This window comes from Bufo bufo, chromosome 7 (assembly GCF_905171765.1).
Source record: "Bufo bufo chromosome 7, aBufBuf1.1, whole genome shotgun sequence".
Classification (NCBI taxonomy): Eukaryota; Metazoa; Chordata; class Amphibia; order Anura; family Bufonidae; genus Bufo; species Bufo bufo.
The window spans coordinates 54,797,791-54,814,323 of NC_053395.1; positions in this window are offsets into that span (position 1 = coordinate 54,797,791).

Below are 16,533 nucleotides of genomic sequence, written 5' to 3' on the forward strand. Positions count from 1 at the left end.
GGAAGCTGTACGTCCCTTTCTATGATGAGGGCAGGGGCTTCTTCAGGGTCCTCTACAGCACATAGTGTACCAGAAAAATAAAATGGAGCTGCCTTCATCTGGTGTCCAAAGGAGCAGCTCGTCCTGGCACAGACAGAGGACGGTACAGGACATTTAGTACCGCTCTGTACTGTAAAGAGCCACTAGACATCCAAGATAGGCCATATTGATTGGTTGGATCTGAGTGAGGAGTTGTATGGTGAGTCAAGTCTCAACATATGATGGCCCGGAAAGACCATTGTATGTTGAAAATATTGAGGCCAGGGGTGTAGCTAAATACTCATGGGCCCTGGTGCAAGAGATCAGCTTGGGCTCCCCTTCCCTCAGTGCTTTGTGGGTAGGGGAGCAAACGGCCCTCCTACTGCCTCAGGCAAAAATTGAAACATCACCCCTCCATGCCAAATTCTTGACCTAACCCCTTCCCAGAGATGTAACTTTACCAGCATGCACTTTCTATAATACCAGTATCTTCTTATGTGACACAAGGGTCTTTGGGCCCCCTCAGGCTCCTGGACCTGATAGCGACTGCTACCTCTGCACCCCCTAAAGCTACGCCCCTGCCTGAGACCCTTGTATCTTGAGGGACCACTGTACTTATTGTCTTGAAGTTGCATGGTTCAGCTGCTCCTCTTCTGAAAAGCCTACATCTGCCAACCAGGTCTGATGTATGGACGGGGACATCACTTCCACAACCTAGAATGGGGATATGCTTTGGACAGGCCCAGAGTTGTTCACCTCTAGCGCTTGCGCAGATGAAAACAAAGATAAATATCGGAGCAAAAACAGCATGTTATTCAGTAGAAACCTCTAACAAGGACCAGCTTCTTTTAGCCGGGCCAGGGCCAACTTCATTACCATGTCACCCAATGACTGAGGCTGGAAATAGTCCCTGGTGATATCTTTAGATAGACCGTTACAACCCCAAGCCCTGTTTCAGTCACCCAGTCCCTTTAAAGGGGTTGTTGAGTAATAATGATGACCTATCCTCAGAATAGGTCATCAGTATGTGATCTGTGGGGGCCCAATGCCTGGCACCCAGTCGCCAATCATCTGTTTGAAGACACAGTGGTGCTGGCACCCCGTAGCTTACTAAGCACAGCGCCGTCCATTGGCTAGTGTCCGTGCTTGTTTTCGCAGCTCAGCCCCATTCACTTGAATGCCACTGAGCTGAACCTAGGTCATGTAACCGATGAACGTGATATCGCTGGTCTAGGAAGCCTCTTCAAACAGCTAATCAGCGGGGTGTAGGAAGTCGGATCTCCGCCAATCAGATATTGATGACCTATTCTGAGGATACACCAGTAGTGCCCAAACGATTTCACCTGGCTGCTTTGTCAAGGGTCCACCATCTGTGTTTCTCTTGTTTATTAAAAACTTTAGTGCCCACCTATAAAGTGAAATACACCAATCACACATGGTAAAAACATATAAAACTTACCATCAATATTCATTTGTGCAGGCACCACCAATTATGGCTTCTGAGCAGAAGATCCTGCTGTCTGAACAGCGATCTGCTGCTTAGAAGCCATGATTCTGTATGAGGACAAGGGATCGCTATAGCTATTCCATCGTCCTCATACATAAAGGAGATTGCTGCATGTAAAAGCGCAGTCTTCTTCATTGAACGAGCAGATGACTGTCGGCCCGCTCAGTCAGCCCATCTAAATCCACCTTAAACTGTGCTGCTTTTCCAGGTAATGTAGAGATGCTAATGGAATTAATGTTTGCTACAAAAGGTATGTCTCCAGACCACCCAATGCTGCTGCATATATCAATAGACCGAAGATATACTTTAAAACCAGTCTTGTCATAATTCTGGTTTTGTAATAAATAACTTGTGATCGGGGAACTTCAGCTCTGCTTTGGTCTCAAGCAGCAGGATTTTCGGCCTTAGGAAACCTACCGAATTACATATTGGTTTAAAGGATTAATATTTCATATTCGTGTTTGGTATGCCTGGGTCATAAAAATAAAATAAATTTATAAAATAAATTTAATAAGTTGTTCCTTGCTGCTCTAAGCCTACCCACACCCTCTAAGTACCTCTTTGCTGTGTTACTATTAAAGGCCAGGGTGTTCCTTTGAGTGCTGTGCGTGTGTAACTGGGGTGTTCAGTTGACCGTACTGGCAGACGGTGGCAGCATGTGTGTAACCATGTTTAGGGTTCACTTCACTCCTTGGTAGCCTACTGCGTTAGGCGAGGGTGGAAGCGGAGTTTCCCCTTTATGGTAACATGCAAGGTGCAGTGACTGCCAGAGTGCCTCTTGTGGCCTGTCATGTTGCATGTCTGTGTGATTGTAACAGTGTACATTAGCAAAATGAGCAGACAAACTGCAAAACATACGGCCCTTCCTGATGTTCATCGATACATGTTTTAATTCGCGGCCAGTGCCACTTCCATATTAGAGGCCTCACTGGCGGTCCAACACATACACCACATTAGTGCTGTCTCATGAAATTAACTCCTTGATGTCATACAATTTCCCAGCAATCCTATTCAATTTACATTATGTTGGTTATAATGTTCGGCACATTTAGCATTTTTTACGTGGAAAAAAACCCATAATACCTGCATCACTTTTTAAAACATTCCAATATTTTGATAGAATCTTTTTAATCCTCCCCTATCACGAGAATAATTTGTAACCAATGATGGGTAGAAAATACTCACACTTTTTCTTTCTCCATCAATAATTTCTCCTGTTCCAAATGTCTAATATCTGCACATGCTTTATCCACTATTTTCCTAGATTAACTCAGTTCTAAAAACTTTGTTTTAAGAATTCATTGTTTATTAAAACCCTAAGGCTACTTTCACACTTGCGGCAGGACGGATCCGACAGGCTGTTCACCCTGTCGGATCCCTCCTTCTGCTATTTCGCCGGACCGCCGCTCCGTCCCCATTGACTATAATGGGGATGGGGGCGGAGCTCCGGCTCAGCCCGGCAGTGCATGGCGAAAGGCCGCCGGACTAAAAGTCCTACATGTCCGACTTTTTAGTCCAGCGGCCTCTCACTGCAAACTGCCGTACTGCGCCGGAGCTCCGCCCCGCCCCCATTATAGTCAATGGGGATAGAGCGGCAGTCTGGCGGCACGGCGAAATAGCGGAAGGACGGATCCGACAGGGTGAACAGCCTGTCGGATCCGTCCTGCCGCAAGTGTGAAAGTACCCTAATCTAAAGTATATTTTATATATTCCTGATTACATCAAGGAGAATCTCGAGAGGGGGTTTATCTGGAAATCTACTTCACCAGCCAGTGCCAGGTTCTTCTTTGTGCAGAAAAAAGATGGATCCTTACGGCCCTGTATCGACTATAGAGGTCTGAATAAGGTCATAGTCAAGAACAGATACCCTCTTCCGCTAATCTCCGAACTCTTTGACAGGATCCAGGGAGCTAAGGTTTTCACAAAATTCGACCTGCGCGGCGCATGCAACCTTATCCGCATTCGAAAGGGTGATGAGTGGAAGACTGCTTTCAACACTCGTGATGGTCACTACGAGTCTCTTGTCATGCCCTTTGGTCTGTGCAATTCTCCCGCGGTATTCCAGGAGTTGGTAAACGATATCTTCCGGGACCTGCTCTATGTCTGCGTGATAGTGTACCTGGACGATATACTGATCTATTCTCCAGATTTGACCACTCACCGGAAGCATGTACAGTTAGTTTCACAGCGGTTGAGAGAGAATCGACTTTATGCCAAACTCGAGAAATGTATCTTTGAAAAATCCACTGTACCGTTCCTCGGATGCATCATCTCAGATGCCGGGTTGCAGATGGATCCTGAGAAATTGAATGCAGTAATGGACTGGCCCCGCCCACAGGGTCTTCATGCTATACAGCGCTTCCTTGGATTTGCTAATTTCTATTGTCAGTTCATCCTGAATTTTTCATCTCTTACATCTCCGCTCTTACTAAGAAAGGGATGAATGCCAGAGTCTGGACTCCTGAGGCTGAAGCCGCCTTCGTTCAATTAAAAAGGTCCTTTGCTTCTGCACCTTTTCTGCGTCATCCCGATGTCTCCTGCCAATTATTTTTAGAAGAAGGAGCCGGTGCTGTTTTACTACAGAAAGGTTCCAAGGGCAAGATGTTTACATATGGATTTTTCTCCAAGCTCTTCTCCCCTTCTGAGAGGAATTACTGTATAGGAGACAGAGAGCTTCTGGCCATAAAACTTGCTTTGGAGGAGTGGCGTTATCTATTGGAGGGGGCCCAGCATCCAGTGATAATCTTCACCGACCACAAGGACCTTACATATCTGCAGACAGCCCAGCGTCTGAACCCTCGCCAATCCAGATGGGCACTCTTCTTCTCCTGTTTTGATTTTGAGCTTCACTTTTTCCCGGCCGAGAAGAACATCAAGGAGGATGCTCTGTCATTTGACTTCCCCGATCAGCAGGAGGAGCTCCAGTACATTGTAGATCCTTCTCGCTTGATCACAGTGGCTCCTGTCCTGGTAAAAGTCATCCCTCCCGGGAAGACATTCGTGCTATCTGCCAAGAGAAAAGGTATTCTAGCTTGGGGGCACAACTCCAAACTGGCTGGTCACCCTGGGACCACAGAACTTTTGTCTTGCCACTACTGGTGGCCCACACTGTCTAAGGATGTGCGTGATTATGTGTCTATTCTGAGCACAGACTGTGTAGGCAAAGTCTCCAGGACCAAACCACCCGGGCTGTTGTTGCCTTTTCCTGTTCCTGATACCCCATGGCAACACATTGCTATGAACTTTGTTACAGATCTGCCCTCTTCTGCCAGATGAACAGCTATCTGGGTGGTCGTGGATCGGTTCTCCAAGATGGCACACTTCGTTCCTTTAGCTGGACTGCCCTCGGCTGCCGAACTTGCTAAACTGTTCGTGAAACACATATTCCGCTTGCATGGTCTACCTTGGCATATTGTTTCCGATTGCAGAGTCCAGTTTACCTCTAAGCTCTGGAGTGCTCTTTGCCAGCTGCTCGAAATCGAGCTGGACTCTTCCAGTTATCATTCCCAGACCAACGGGCAAGTGGAGTGGTTCAATCAAATATTAGAACTATCTCCGGCATTTTGTTTCAGCTCAACACGACAACTGGGTACAATTGCTACCTTGGGATGAATTCTCCTATAACGACCACTATAGTGAGTCTACTGGATCCTCTCCATTCTTTGTTGTTTATGGACAACACCCTCGTACTCCTCTCCCTGTTCCTACATCTTCTGGGGTACCAGCTGCGGATTCCTCTTTTAGGGATTTTTTGAAGATTTGGTGTGACACCAAGGACTGCATTAACAAAGTAGTGACGCGCATGAAAACAAATGCAGACAAGAGAAGAAGAAAACCGCCTCAGTTCTCTTTAGGAGATAAGGTATGGCTCTCCTCTAAAAATATCCGCTTAAGGGTTCCCAGTTTCAAATTTGCTCCTAGGTTCTTGGGACCCTAAGAAGTACTGAGGAGGATCAACGAAGTGACATATAAGTTACGTCTGCCTCTCTCTCTGTGTATTCCTAATGCCTTTCATGTGTCCTTACCAAAACCTGTAGTTCTTAATCGCTTCTCGACGGCTCCTTCTACTCCAACTCCGGTATCTGGAGATTCTGACGAGATATTTGAGGTCAAAGACATCCTGGACATCAAGAAGCGTGGCAAGAAGACCTACTATCTTGTGGACTGGAAGGGCTTTGGCCCTGAGGAGAGATCTTGGGAACCAAAAAGAGGGGGCGTAAGGGGGGGGTACTGTAACAACGGCTGCTGTGCGCTGTTGTTCCCCTGCTTACCGACGCGGTCCCGGGCGCCGTGTTCAGCGGTGATCTGCTGCCAGTGTTTCCTTTCAGCCCTGGCCACAGCATGCTTGCTGCTTGTTTCCTGCAGCATTTCCTTAAGGGCCGGTACGCGTCACTTCCTGTGTTTTATAGGTTGGATCATGTGACCTCGCTGACCAATCCTAGCCCTCCTGCACATATATAAGTGGCTCAGCCCCCTTCCCAGATGCCTCAGTGTCAAGGTCCTTGTGTCCTGCTAAGGTTCCTGATATCTGCTTGTGTTCCTGACTCGTACTTGTATTCCTGGACTCTGCTACCTGTTTGATCTCTGCCTGCTTGCCTTGAATCTCCTGTTGCCGATCCGGATTGCCTGATCTATACCTGTGCTGCCTGCCCTGATCTGCTGCCTATTTGACTTCGTCTCTGCCTCATCCTTTGGTCCTGCACTGTTGCTCCTGGTTGCGACTCGGCATGCTGACAATGCCTGTGCCTCTGGTACCTTGCTCAGGTACCTCCTGGTCCGCCTGGACAAGATGCCTCATGTGCCAATTTTTTCTCAAGAGGTAGCGACCTGGTTTTCCCCTCAGGAAAGTCTATCCCCACCATCAGGGGTACTGTGAAGATCGAGGGGTTCACTTAGACAACGCCCTTAGAGGGGGTAGGACACGTGGCACAGTGGGTTCACACATGCTGGTTCATGACATGTGGCCACAAGCAGAACATCACAGCTGAAGCCAGACATTGGCCAGAGTGGTGCATATGACCATGCCGCTGGCTAGCTGGATGTAAACTTTGGGGGGTCTGAAAGATGGAGACAGTAGAGGCAGTGCATATGACGGGGAGCAGAGAAGCATGAATCTTGTGTTTCAGCGTGCAGGCTGCGGGCACTTGATAAAACATAATTATTACCGGAAAAGTTGACCAGCCTGGCATACAGACATATGTAGTAAATAAGTCATCCAATGTAGCAGTGAGGGGAGGTCATGTGCACGTGTCATTGAGCCTGTGCATCATCCATATTGTAGAAATTGACTTCAATGCATGACATATTAGGGAGGTGATAAGAACAGAAATAGAATTTCCTTTGCAACTTGACTCTTGTATGTGTATTATTCTCACCTCCTGTGTCCGGTTCCTGTCCAGCTCTTCCTTCCCCACACTACCCCTATTCTAGGTAACACGATGCACCTGAGCAGCCACTAATTGATGCACCTCAGGTCATGTTAGTAATGAGCTGCAGCAGGAGCCGGCCAGTAACTGCCACGCAGTGGCAACGCTACATGGGGGCAAGGGGGGGGGGGCAATTGCCCCCCCCCCAGGTCATTCCTTGCCCCCCCGGGTGCCCACCCCGCTGATTCGCTAATCGCTGCTGCCTGCGCCCGGCCGGCCGCCCGCCCGCACTACTGACTCAGTGATTCAAGTTAAAGTACAATACTACACACACCACAGAACACAGATACATACACAGTTTCAGACATGAGAGTCACATGACAGATGGGGGTGGGGGCCCAGCGGTGGCAGAGCGTGCAGGGCGGGCGCAGGCTGGGAGTGTGGCAGCCGCAGAGACGAGTTGACGTCACGGTCGTCACCACGTAAAGCTGCGTGCCTGCCTGCCCGCGCGAATGTTTGCTGCCTTCATCTTCTGCTCCTGCGTCACTCTGCTGCTAGTCTAGTGAGAGCCTGTCTCTGTCTGTGCCCACTGCCTAGGGCTAGGCCCCAGCTTCGGACTGTCAGGAGAGGAGGACAGGACTACTGACTGTGGCTGCTGCTGTGGCAACTTCCCAACTCTGCCTCACCCTGCCTGGCCGGCCCCGGCGCTAGAGAAAAGAAAAGAAAGTAAGAATAAAAAGTTTTAAAAAAAGTATTTACCCCTACCGCCACTACCTCACCTCATGGCCTGCCCTGCCTGCTTGGCTTGTGCCCAAGCCCTCCTCAACCCTGATACCCCTATAACTTAGGGGTATCAGGGTACATTATACAGGGGTAATATCTAATGGACCCCTGTATAATGTCCCCTGGTAGCACTGAGTTCTCCTAAGTTATATTACCCTTGTATAATGTACCCTGATACCCCTTAGTTATAATATTACCCATAATGTCCCCTGACTGATACCCCTCAGTTATATAACTGAGGGTAATCAGGGTACATTATACAGGGGGTAATATAACCAAGGGGTATCAGGGTACATTATACAGGGGGTAATATAACTTATATTACCACCGTATAATGCCTGATAGGCCTCCTGAGTTATATTACCCTTGTATAATTATGTACCCGGATACCCCTTAGTTATATGATCCCGGCGGGGTCATATAACTAAGGGGTATCAGGGTACATTATTATACAGGGATAATATAACTCAGGAGGCCTATCAGGCATTATACGGTGGTAATATAGCTTACATTACCCCTGTATAATGTCCCATGATAGCCCTCCTCAGTTATATTACCCTTGTATAATGTACCCTGATACCCCTCAGTTATATTACCCTTGTGTAATGTACCCTGATAGTTATATTATATAACTAAGGGATATCAGGGTACATTACACAAGGGTAATATAACTGAGGGGTATCAGGGTGCATTATACAGGGGTAACATAACTGAGGAGTGCTATCCTATCAGGGACGTAATACAGGGGTAATGTAAGCTATATTACCCCTTTATACTGTCTGATAGCCCTCCTCAGTTATATTACACCCAATGTACCCTGATACCCCTTAATTATATTACCCCGGCGCCAGGGGCGTAACTGCAGGGGAAGCGGCTGCTTTAGTATTTTTCAGTAGTATGATTAGCTGGTGAAAATTATTAGTGCCCCCCCCATTTTTGACTGTGTATCTTCTGTGCCCCCCCCTATATATTGATCCTAGAGTCGCCACTGCTGCCACCTTGTAACTCTGGACTGGATTCCTGGACCGTCCATGCCATCACTGCATTTGTAGCCACCTTGCATAATCTGAAATGAAAAGTAAAAACGTGGATGCTGAATGCAGATCTGGACAGATACCATATCATGGAAAATGCCAGCAGTGTTTATGGATCCTTAATTTCTATTTTGTCAACTGTTTTCTCCCTGTTTGGGCTGCAAAAGGCAGTGACCTTGTAAAAAAACAGACTGTTATGGCAGTGGATGTAGAACCACATCCAACCAACCAACAGATTTGGCTTTAGGCTACTCCTAAGGGCGTTATCTTGTCTGTCCCCTGGTTTTCACCCTTTAAATCCTATACAGGGATCTGGACTGCACTCCAGGGGAGCCACCAGGCCACTACCTCTTGGTATAGTCTCGTTGTGATCGACAGTTGACCCGCTCATTAAACGGGCAGACAACAAGCTATAGCACACCTTTGCAGGATCTAGTGGACTAAGAACCTTATTGCTCAGGCACGTTCCCAAAGGGGAATGTGCTTTAAGTACCCCACAGTTGCCAGCTGTTGGCTGGTGAAAATTTGGATACGTGCTGGCCCTTCAGGAGCCAGAGGAATGCACACCCTATGGGCAGAAGAGGAGAGATCTTGCCAATAGGCAGGCCACAGCCTGTGTTGAGGGGCAGAGCAAGCCTAGGAAGAAGGGAGGGGTGTCGGGATCGCCAGGAAATGTGAGCAGAGCAGCAGAGGCTGACTGATACTGTGAGACCCATTGGTCCATTGCATAATCGGAACACTGCATGTGTCACAATGAATCTGTGAAGCAACAAAGGGCGATGACCTCATAAATGGCCCTGTCTGCTGGACAAACAGGACACAGTTAAACTGATCACTCATGTATACAGCCATAGGGAATTTGTGTGCACATCTCATTGACCGTGTGAATCATCCATATTATAGAAAGTAACTTCAATGCATGTTGGGGAGGTGATAAGAACAGAAATAGAATTTCTCTTGCAACTTGACTTGTCTTCCTCCTCCTCACACAATCCTCCTGTTATAGGTACCAATCTGCAACTGAGCAGCCACTAATTCACATACCTGAGTGGAGAGGTCGTGTTAGAAAAGAGCTGCAGCAGGCACCGGACAGTAGTTGCCACCCTGAAACTATGGACTGGATTTATGGACAGTTCATACCCTCCCCACAACATGTACCCACCTTGCAAAAATCTCAACTGCAAAGAAACAACATGGATGCTGCATCAGACCTGGACAGATACCATGCCATGGGAAATGTCAGCAACACTTGTGGATGCTTAGTTTCTGTTCTGTCAAATGTTGTGTCTCCAATGTGGGCTGTAAAAGGGAGAGGTTGAGAAGGGCAAGTAATCTGGTCCAAATCAACATGGAGACTGATTAATACTTGCTTATTGGGCCATTGCAGTAAGTGTCACATAAATCTGTATACAAGGCTCGTAAAAAAGGCTCGTGCCAGAGCCGAAACGCGTCACATTAATACAGATTTATGTGACAATAAAAGAATAAGCTATCCTACTTAGTGAAGTGCCGTTCCTTTTTTCAACAATATATTGCGGGATGCCAACCCTGGACACGTGCACCACGCCACCTAACTAAACAGAGTGCCAACTGCTATTATTTGGAACACTGAAGCTGCTCAGCTACAAAGAGTGATGACCTGCTGGATGGACAAGACACAGTTACATTGGTCAGTCAAGTATATAGTCATATTGTACATGGAAGAAAAGCCATCCAGTCTAGAGGGAAGGGGAGGTCATATGCGAGTGCCATTGGCTGAGATAGTGCATTATTCATATCACGGAAATGCACAACATGTTAAGAAGGTGATAAGAGCAGAAATAGAATTTTCAACATGACTTTTTGCATGTGTGTAATTTCTGCCACTTTTCTCAGATTCCTCACCTGCTCCTTCTGCCCCCCCCCCACACCACGCCAAGTTCTTGGTATCAAGCTGCACTTCAGTGGAAAGGTCATGCTAGAAATTAGCAGTAGCAAGAGCCGGCCAGCGGTTGCCCCCTTGTCCCATCAGGCATTAATCTTGACCACAAAGAAACAGCGTGCAAAGGTTGTAGGTCCTTAAAGGGGTTGTCCGGGTTTAGAGCTGAACCCTGACATACCCATATTTTCACCCAGGCAGCCCCCCTGATGTTAGCATCGGAGCATCTCATGCTCCGATGTGCTTCCTTGCCCTGCGCTAGATCACGCAGGGAAAGTGCTTTTTTATTTATCATAACATACTGCCGGGCAGAAGCTTCCGCCCGGCAGTGTGTTCGGTGACGTCACCGGCTCTGATGGGCGTGCTTTAACGCTGCACTAGCTGTTTTACTGGCTAGGGCAGCGCTAAAACCGCCTATGAGTGTTGGTGACGTCACCGGGCTTACTGGCAGCCCTATGGAGAGCCCGGTTCGTCAACAGAACTCCTGAAAATGCCTTTACCCTGCGCAATTTAGCGCAGGGCAAAGGAGAGCATTGGAGCATGAACTTCTCCAAGTCAGGGGGGCTGCCTGAGTGAAAATGGAGGTATGTCCAGGTTCAGAACAACCCCTTTAACCCCTTAAGGATCGGGCTCATTTTCACCTTAAGGACCAGGCCATTTTTTGCAAATCTGACCAGTGTCACTTTATGTGTGAATAACTTTAAAACGCTTTGACTTATCAAGGCCATTCTGAGATTGTTTTTTCGTCACATATTGTACTTCATGACACTGGTAAAATGGAGTAAAAATAAAAATCATTTTTATTTATAAAAAAATACCAAATTTACCAAAAATTGGGAAAAATTAGCAAATTTCAATTTCTCTACTTCTATAATACATAGTAATACCTCCAAAAATAGTTATTAATTTACATTCCCCATATGTTTACTTCATGTTTGGATCATTTTGGGAATGCCATTTTATTTTTTGGGGATGTTACAAGGCTTAGAAGTTTAGAAGCAAATCTTGAAATTTTTCAGAAATTTTCCAAAACCCACTTTTTAAGGACCAGTTCAGGTCTGAAGTCACTTTGTGAGGCTTACATAATAAAAAACCACCCAAAAATGACCCCATTTTAGAAACTACACCCCTCAAGGTATTCAAAACTGATTTTACAAACTTTGTTAACCCTTTAGGTGTTCCACAAGAGTTATTGGCAAATGCAGATGAACTTTCAGAATTTAAATTTTTTGGCAAATTTTCAATTTTAATCCATTTTTTCCACTAACAAAGCAAGGGTTAACAGCCAAACAAAACTCAATATTTATTGCCCTGATTCTGTAGTTTATAGAAACACCCCATATGTGGTTGTAAACTACTGTACGGGCACACGGCAGGGCGCAGAAGGAAAGGAACACCATATGGTTTCTGGAAGGCAGATTTTGCTGGACTGGTTTATTTACACCATGTCCCATTTGAAGGCCCCCTGATGCACCCCTAGAGTAGAAACTCCACAAAAGTGACCCCATTTTGAAAACTACGGGATAAGGTGGCAGTTTTGTTGGGACTATTTTTAGGTTACATATGATTTTTGGTTGCTCTATATTACATTTTTGCGAGCCAAGGTTACAAAAAATTTAAATTCTGAAATTTCATCTCCATTTTCCAATAACTCTTGTGGAACACCTAAAGGGTTAACAGTTTGTAAAATCAGTTTTGAATACCTTGAGGGGTGTAGTTTCTTAGATGTGGTCACTTTTATGGAGTTTCTACTCTAGGGGTGCATCAGGGGGGCTTCAAATGGGATATGGTGTCAAAAAACCAGTCCAGCAAAATCTGCCTTCCAAAAACCATATGGCGCTACTTTCCTTGTGCGCCCTGCCGTTTGGCCATACAGCATTTTAGGACCACATATGGGGTGTTTCTGTAAACTACAGAATCAGGGCAATAAATATTAAGTTTTGTTTGACTGTTATCCCTTGCTTTGTTAATGGAAATTTGGCAAAAAATAGCTGTTTTGGCACCGTTTTTATTTCATTTTTTTTTACTGTGTTCATTTGAGGGGTTAGGTCATGTGTTATTTTTATAGAGCAGATTCTTACGGACGCGGCAATACCTAATATGTCTACTTTTTTTAATTTATTTAGGTTTTACACTAGAATATCTTTTTTTAAACAAAAAAAAAAAACATTTTAGTATCTCCATAGTCTTAGAGTCAGTTTTTTTTTTAGTTTTTAGCCGATTGTCTTAGGTAGGGGCTTATTTTTTGAGGGATGAGAGGACGGTTTTATTGGCACTATTTTGGGGTGCATATGACTTTTTGATCGTTTGCCATTACACTTTTTGTGATGTAAGGTGACAAAAAATGGCTTTTTTACACCCTTTTTTTAATTATTTTTTACTGTGTTCATCTGAAGGGTTAGGTCATGTGGTATTTTTATAGTTCAGGTTCTTATGGACGTGGCGATACCTAATATGTATACTTTTTTAAATTTATTTTAGTTTTACAAAATAATATCATTTTTGAAAAAAAATAAGTTTTAGTGTCTCCAAAGTCTGAGAGCCTCCAGTTCCCGAGGTACTCTGGCCTGCTCTTTCCAGGTCAGAAAAGATCAGGGCCTTGAGGACTGCCTCATAGAACTGCAGGAATTTCTCTGTGTTGCCAGCGCTCCGGGACAGCACAAAAGAGTTGTACAAGGCAACCTGTACCAAGTAGACCGCAACTTTATTGTACCATGCCCGGGTTTTGCGCATGGCGTTATATAGCTTGAGGACTTGATCAGAGAGATCAACGCCTCACATATACCGATTGTAGTCCACGATACAATCGGGCTTGAGGACCGTTGCCGTGGTACCTCGCACAGGGATCGGGGTAATGCCGTTACCATGAATTGTTGACAGTACAAGGACATCCCTCTCGTCCTTATATCTGACCAGCAACAGGTTTCCACTGGTAAGGGCACGGGTCTCACCCCTGGGGATAGGTACCTGAAGGGGGTGGGTAGGGAGGCCGCATTGATTTTTCCGCACGGTCCCACAAGCGGACGTGGATCTGTCAGCGAGGGACTGGAACAAGGGGATACTAGTATAAAAGCTGTTATTGTAGGCTGGAAAAGGCAGCTTTTAAGGAGGGCAGATGACCTGGTCCATACCAAAATAGAGACTGATCCTCTTAGACTCATTGGGCATTGCTTGGAAAGAACACTGCTTGTGTCACAGTGAAGCTGCTCAACAATAAAAGGTGATGGACAGTGATTACAGTCAGGTACAGTGCATTGGGAAAGTCTTCAGGTTGCACTCATAATTCCATACTGACAAAGTGAAAGCGGGATTTTAAAATTTTATGGAAACCTTTTAAAGAGGAAAATAATAATATTTTGAATGGACATAAGTATTCAGACAATTCGCTATGTCACTTGAAATTTTGCTCTGGCGCCTCCCATTTCTTTTGATCATCTTTGAAATGTTTCTACACCTTGATTGGAGTCCTCCTGTGGTAAATTCAGTTGGACATGATTTAGAAAGACAGCCCTGTCTATATAAAGTCTGACAGCTGACAATGCATATCAGAGCAAACACCAAGCCATGAGGAGGAAAGAACTACCTGTAGAGCTCAGAGACAGGATTGCGTGGAGGCACAGATCTGGAGAAGGGTACAAAAACATTTCTGCTACACTGAAAAATCCCAAGGACACAGTGGCCTTGATAATTCTTGAATGGAAGAAGTTTGGAACAACCAGGACTCTTCCTAGAGCTGACTGACCCACCAAACTAAATAATCAGGGGGAAAAGGGCCTTGGAATGGTCCCTCTGGCTGAGCTCCAAAATCCTGTGTACAGATGGGAGAAACTTCCAGAAGGTCAACCATCACTGCAGCATTCCACCAATCCGAGCTTTATGGCAGAGTGGCTAGAAAGAAGCCTCAACTCAGTAAAATCATGAAAGTCCGTCTGGAATTTGCAAAAAAGCACCTAAGGACTTTCAGACTGTGAGAAACAAGATTCTCTGGTTTCATGAAACCAAGAATGAACCTTGTGGCTTCAATTCTAAGTGTCATGTCTGGAAGAAACCAGGCACTGCTCATCACCTGCCCAGTTCCATACCTAGAGTGAAACATGATGGTGGCAGTGGGGGTGTTTTTCAGCAGCTGGGAGAGGGAGACTGGTCAGAGTTGGGGGAAAGCTGAAAAGAGCAACATAGAGAGATCTTCTTAGGCCGAGTTCACACTACAGTTATTTGATCAGTTATTTCCATCAGTTACTGTGAGGACAAGCACTGCTAAGTCTGTGGAAGTCCCCATGATGACCTATGTGTTTTTAGGTGCTGGGTAAATCCCAAACTTGTTCTGCCTGAGACCTCCCCAGTCTTCATCTTTTATACCTTACACCTCTCTTACACTACCCTAGCCAATTAGCTGTCTGTTATTTCCCCTGACTTAAAGGTGTTTTCCGAGGTTTTTATACTGATGACCTATCCTCAGGATAGGTCATGAGTATCTGATTGGTGGGGGTCCGACACCTGGGACCAGTGGCGACTCTAGGAATAATATATAGGGGGGGCACAAAGATACCACAGTCAAAAACAAAATAAGTATATATAAATAAGATTACAAAATATGAGAGCATTGCGGTATGCAGGGATACATTTATAATAAAACTATTTACTTACAAAAGAAGCTGTTCAGTCGTCTGCGGTGCCGTCCTCTGCTTGCTTCCGCGGATTCTTTCCCCTTCTTTCTGTCTCTCGTCAGTGCGCAGGCGCACTGTTATGGTGGATCTGTGGAAGACACACTGTTATGGGGGCATCTGTGGATGACACTGTTATTATGCCTCTCATTAGCCCCCATATGCCTCATCATTAGCCCCCATATGCCTCATCATTAGCCCCCATATGCCTCATCATTAGCCACCATATGCCTCTCATCATTAGCCCACATATGCCTCTCATCATTAGCCCACATATGCCTCTCATCATTAGCCCCCATATGCCTCATCATTAGCCCCCATATGCCTCATCATTAGCCCCCATATGCCTCATCATTAGCCCCCATATGCCTCATCATTAGCCCCCATATGCCTCATCATTAGCCCCCATATGCCTCTCCATTAGCCCCCATATGCCTCTCCATTAGCCCCCATATGCCTCTCCATTAGCCCCCATATGCCTCTCCATTAGCCCCCATATGCCTCATCATTAGCCCCCATATGCCTCTCCATTAGTCCCCATATGCCTCTCCATTAGCCCCCATATGCCTCTCCATTAGCCCCCATATGCCTCTCTATTAGCCCCCATATGCCTCATCATTAGCCCCCATATGCCTCTCCATTAGCCCCCATATCATTAGCCCCCTTATGCCCCCAGCAGCCACATTTTTTTATAAAATAAAAAATCACTTACCTCTCCTGCTCCTGGACGCCGCCTGCCTCTCCTCAGTCGACTCTGTGCTCTGAACTGGCGCGCACAGCGTGAGGTCACAGAGCGCCCTCACGCTGTGCGCAGCCCTGCACAGCCGACAGCCGAGGACCAGGAAGTGGTGAGTACAGAGCGTTCACCACTTCCTGGTCTCTCGGTTCTAATGAGCGCTTCCATAATGGAAGCGCTCATTAGTATTCACCTGGGGGAATCAGCGGGGGGGCAACCGGGGGGCAAAGGACAACATAGGGGGGGCGATTGCCCCCCCTCACCCCCCCCTAGCGACGCCACTACCTGGGACACCCGCTGATCAGCTGTTTGAGAAGTCAGCAATGCTCCTATGAGCGCTGCACCCTTCTCTCTGCTTTATTCAGGCCAATAACGTCACGTTCATCGATCACATGGTCTAGGACATGGGTAGGCAATCTCCGGCACTCTAGGTGTTGTGAAACTACAACTCCCAGCATGCATACTTGCTCAGCTCTTCTCATAACTCCCATAGAAATTAATGAAGCA